This window comes from Mercenaria mercenaria, chromosome 2 (genome assembly GCF_021730395.1).
Source record: "Mercenaria mercenaria strain notata chromosome 2, MADL_Memer_1, whole genome shotgun sequence".
Lineage (NCBI taxonomy): Eukaryota > Metazoa > Mollusca > Bivalvia > Venerida > Veneridae > Mercenaria > Mercenaria mercenaria.
Window position 1 is genome coordinate 34,744,192 of NC_069362.1, and position 6,000 is coordinate 34,750,191.

Consider the following 6,000-nt stretch of genomic DNA (forward strand, 5'->3'; position numbering starts at 1 on the left):
TTGCGCGTGACACGTCGTCTTACTGTGGTACACATTCATGCCAAGTTATTTGAAAATCCATCCATCGATGACAAAGATATGGACCGGACACGCCCATCAATGCATTATCCTTTAACGTCTAAGTGTGACCTTGACCTTTGAGCTACGAACCTGGGTCTTGCGCGTGACACGTCGTCTTACTGTGGTACACATTCATGCCAAGTTATTTGAAAATCCATCCATCGATGACAAAGATATGGACCGGACACGCCCATCAATGCACTATCCTTTAACGTCTAAGTGTGACCTTGACCTTTGAGCTACGGACCTGAGTCTTGCGCACTGCACGTCGTCTTACTGTGGTACACATTCATGCCAAGTTATTTGAAAATCCATCCATCGATGACAAAGATATGGACCGGACACGCCCATCAATGCACTATCCTTTAACGTCTAAGTGTGACCTTGACCTTTGAGCTACGGACCTGGGTCTTGCGCACTGCACGTCGTCTTACTGTGGTACACATTCATGCCAAGTTATTTGAAATTCCATCCATCGATGACAATGATATGGACCGGACACGCCCATCAATGCACTATCCTTTAACGTCTAAGTGTGACCTTGACCTTTGAGCTACGGACCTGGGTCTTGCGCACTGCACGTCGTCTTACTGTACTCTTCATGCCAAGTTATTTGAAAATCCATCCATCGATGACAAAGATATGGATCGGACACGAAAATTGCGACAGACCGACAGACTGACAGACCGACAGACGGTTCAAAAACTATATGCCTCCCTTCGGGAGCATAAAAATGGCAGACAAAAGACAGAGTATAGGATCTTGTATATGAACTGTCATATAATCCTACAGACACGTAGTATGTTTCAACTTGTTTGGTTTCCCAAAAAAGGGGCGGGACGGAAAGGGACAGCACCACCTCATCCTATAGAAAGTTTGGTGGAGATATAAAAACGTACACTGTTGTTGTGGGTGGATGGTGTGTTTGGGATGGGAGTAAAGCGGCTGGTTTGTAACGGGGTGCTAGAATGTAAAATCAAGTATAGTAAATCAAATGTTTTTGTGGGTTGGGATGTAATTGTTTGGTAGGTTGGCTGGTTGGGCTTAAAGTCGCACCGACACAATTATAGGTTATATGGCGACTTTCCTGATTTGATGGTCCCAAGTGTCCCTCCGTGCATTATTTCATCACGAGCGGGCACCTGGGTAGAACCACCGACATTCCGTAAGTCAGCTGGATGGCTTCCTCACATGAAGAATTCAACGCCCCGAGTGAGGCTCGAACCCACATCGATGAGGGGCAAGTGATTGTTTGTTTGGGGGAGTGGGTAATGTTTGGAAGGGGATTAGACAAAATATCAAGAACGGCATGAAACTTAAAGTTAAATGAAAGGATTGCTTTGTGTGTTGGGGTCGCGGAGGGATGGGGCGTGTAATGTGATGGGCTACTGAACTACAATATCAAGAAATACAAAAGAAACTAGATAGACAATGAAAATGTGGGTCAGGGTTATACAGGGTTATTTGATAGGGCGTGGTTGTGACATTATACTTGGAGACTATCAACAAGAATAAAAAAAATTTGGGGTGTGTGGGATGTGTGTTTGGGTAGTTAATCATATAGTGACATCAAAGATACCTTTTCTAGAAATGCTTTAGAATATATCTGGAAATTAATAGTTCAGAAATTACTTATTTTACAACCAAAATCTTTTTTTCATTCGGACAACAAGAAAAGAATTTATGTTTAATAGGGATAACGCGCGTTATTTTCTTTTGGGGCAAAAACATTTGCAGAATCCAGGTATTAAATGGTGAATGAAATTAACATGCGCTGAAGCTACTTCAGCATAAAACATGTGAAAAGCTATAAAAAGACTATAATATCCATCATAGTACGTGAATGTCATCTAACATATATTTTATAAGCACTTTACTTTGCAGATGTAATGATATAATTATATTGTAGTAATATAAGAAATGCGTGTGCCGGTTGCACGGAGTGCTGTGATTTGTAATATTCCGCAAACATACTATGCTACATTTATTAATATTTCTTATCCTCATTCCATCGAGCCATACCAATCTTTTTCCAACTTTTATATTTTTTGTGTTAAGGATTGTGGGTAAGACAAATCATTAGCGGGCGGTGTGCTCATAAGTGATTTTAATGATGATATTATGATTGTCTTATGATCATTCATAGTATTATCATATTGTCATTGATGTTCATTATATTTGTTCTTTGTATGCACCCACCCCTATTAAGTGTATCGTTTTATATCAATACACTTGAAACTTGAAACTTTAAAATAGGCTATTTAGAATTGTTCCATACAATGCAGCTTGCAGTGATATATCTGGTGGGAAGAAAAATAAGTAAAGAATGAAGGGCTGTTAGGATCATTAAATTATCTATCTCAACGTTAGCAAAAAATCGTTTTTCGAAAATGATATTACTACGGTGGCATGTGGGTGACATGTGAATTGTATTTATTGCTAAAAAAATCATGCAAAGCGGTTCATGCATTTATGTTTAGCTCTATATAAATGAAATAATCGCAAACGGCGTGATTAAAGCAACAATAGCAACAAACAAACAACATTAATAACAAAGAGCAACAACAAAACGAACAAAGAAAGAAACTTGTTGAAAACATTAAAGTGAACTGTGATACTCTTTGGAAGAAAAAATTACATTTCGGAAGTTTACTACAGCAACTTTTCAAGTAATCAAGAACATTAATTCCAGATAGTGTTACTTATCATTCGAAATATTGAGACACTATATCGTTATTTCGAATCGATGTAACTCATTGCAGTGTTGGAGCGGTCTTCTGCGCATGCCCGGAAATGATTATCAGTTGTAGCGCACGGCAAACATATGCATATTTTGGCATGTCCGCACACATTTAGTGTATAAAATGCATAATATACTGACTAAAGGTTATAGGGGTTAGTATCACCGTGGTTACAAAATATATACATTTAACATATTTTTCGTTCAAATTTAGTTAATCCGGTATATACCGTAGTCTGTAATTTATACCGGCGCTCCAAGTCTGCAAAGAGTCCCATTCATTTCGAATTACTCTCTTACTAACCCGAAATAATGACTTCGAATCTTGCCTCCGTATCCTCAGATTTTGAACATCCGTCCGTCTGTCTGTCGAATGTCAAAAAGATTGCTATGGCTATTTCTCCTAAACTTGTGTTTACTTACTCTTGAATAGAAAATATATATTTTAAATGCATCTGCCTACACATTTATATAGGTTACGTGTATGTACCCAGCATGCAGGGACTTGAACAATGGTCAAAGCGTAACATAGACATCTACAGTTTCTTCGTGGTTTAAACTTTAGCCAGGTCCTATACATGTATGTCAATGTACAGTATGGGTATATCTTCTGGTCGTAGGGTTTCGACCAAGGTAGAATACTTTCAAGTTTGGTCAAAATAATGAAATATTATATGATCGAACACTATCCGATCACGTTCTATGAACTGCACTCAAGTACTCCATCGTGGTCTCAAGCGACAGCAAGGTCTTATGAACAAAAATATATATTTAAGAATAAAAAAACACGGCCTATTTGGTCATTTCGCGATTGTTTGATAAAAGAAAATGCACGGGCAGATTTGGTGGGATTCGCAATTTTATTTTATTTGCAATAGATAAACACAAAATTCACATGTCACCTTTATACCACCGTACATGGCACTATATTGATTTTGTTTCAAACGAGACAAGTGAACACATGCAACATATAGAGCGGCTAAAAAGTCTGCCACAGTTTACGCAATATTATGTTGGAGTTCTCTTGATTTCAAATATACATATGAAAAATTACAAAGTGTGACTGTAAAATTCGAAAAGGGTCTACATATAGAAAGGAAATAATAAAAAATTAAAGGAAATACTTTTTATGTTGAATACAATAACATTTTTAAAATGAGCGCAAATCGGCAGAATGGCCAGGCTACTGAGCTATCACTGTTTGAAACAAATGATCTCCGTACGTTCGACGATGCTTTTCCAGATTTTCAAACTCCGGAAGAAATTGGGTCGTTTTCACTAGACATCAACAGGGAGTTTGAGAATTCTAAAAAGTATATGAAGTATTTCGTCAAACCTCCAGACCCAAGCAGAGTAAATTTTGACTTACGTAAAGGATATGATACGATGATAAAAAATAAAAAGAAAAATGAGTTTCATATTCTGCGTTGGATTGTGGAAAACTTGGAAAAGTTTCCATTAAAAAGAAGAGAAGACACAAAAGGGTATTTATGTACATGAATAATTATTGTGAAATTTTGTTTTCTTTTCGATTCTTATTACTAACTTAATCAGTTTCTCCTTAATACTAGTAGTCAGGCATCCGATCTGGACGATAGTGTCCAACGCAAAAAATAAAACTAGGACAGATGTCCAACTCAAAGGATGCAGCGGCCTTTCTATATATTGTTATATAGCAGTAATAATATCAGCATCATATTAAATTACTGCCGTCAAAAGTTGCTGTCGTTTTCAATTCTTTGCAATTTGGGTTTTCTTTAAATTCTGCTTCTAAAGCACCCTCGCCGCCCTCGATATGCAGATCATGGCAGCTATTACCTCGTTACAGACAAAGTCTTTCAAGTCTTGTATTATAAGGCTTTCTATAAGATGTAGTATGACAGAAATTACATGTCATTTAAAATTACTCTAGAGCGTTTACAGCTAATTCCTAATGCATAACAATCTCTACGGCTTTTAGCCCTAAAATTGCAGGACTGTGTCTACTACCTCTTCCGAGAGCAGGCCGCGGTGCTGCAATTTAAGAGTAGTAACGAAATAATCAATTATTTGTAATGAGATTATTTATTAATACTGTAAAAATCATGTTAAAGCATGTGCCATCAATCATTCGTTTTTCAAAAATTCATTATGAAAGTCGCATATTTTTGAAAATACGTAACTGAATGCATTCTTCATGTTAAAATCATGTTAAAGCATGTGCCGTCAGTCATTCAGTTTTCGAAAATTCATTGTGAAATTCGCAGTGTTTTGAAAATACATAACTGAATGCATTCTTCATGTTATAAGCATGTCAAAGCATGTGCCATCAATCATTTAGTTTTCGAATATTCATTTTGAAACTCGCATTTTTTTTTAAAAATACATAACTGAATGCATTCTCCATGTTAAAATCATGTTAAAGCATGTGCCGTCAATCATTCAGTTTTCGAAAATTCATTGCGAAACTCGCAAATTTTTGAAAATACATAACTGAATGCATTCTTCATGTTAAAATCATGTCAAAGCATGTGCCGTCAATCATTCCGTTTTCGAAAATTCATTGTGAAAGTCGCACAACGATATATTTATATATATGAAAAGTGTGCATTCAATCGTTGTGCGACTATATATACGTCTAAAATGATTCATTAATTAAATTCATAAACACCAAACGAATACCATTTAAGAAAAACTGCCTTTTAGATTACTAAATAACTAAGTTCCACTACCGAAATACAGCAGCTTTAGCTGCTATAAAATCAAAGAAATGGACAGAGTTGTGTATCAGCGGCGAGTTGCTCTCAACATGTTGCAGTTTCTGCAATGTTTAGGAATACTACTCGGTAACGCGTAACAGTAGTATAATTTTGAGGTAACCAGGAAATCGACATGGAACATAGCGGTGTCATTGGTACCGTGTAATGTGACCTACTCTGTGTAGTTATGCATGTCCAGCTTGGTATGGAGTTGATTTCTTGTTTCTTATCCATCTTTCGGTGTACCGGTGTAACGGTCAGTTTTTTCCCCAGTCAGTTCTTTCCCCGGGGAAAAAACTGACTAGTTAGTTTCTTCCCCGGGGGAAAGAATTGACTAGTCAGTTTTTTCCCCGGGGAAGAAACTGACTGGTCAGTTCTTTCCCCCCCCTAGTCAATTTTTCCCCCCAGTCGCAACTGGTTACTCTTGATCATTCTTATGGGGGGAAAACTAACTAGTCAATT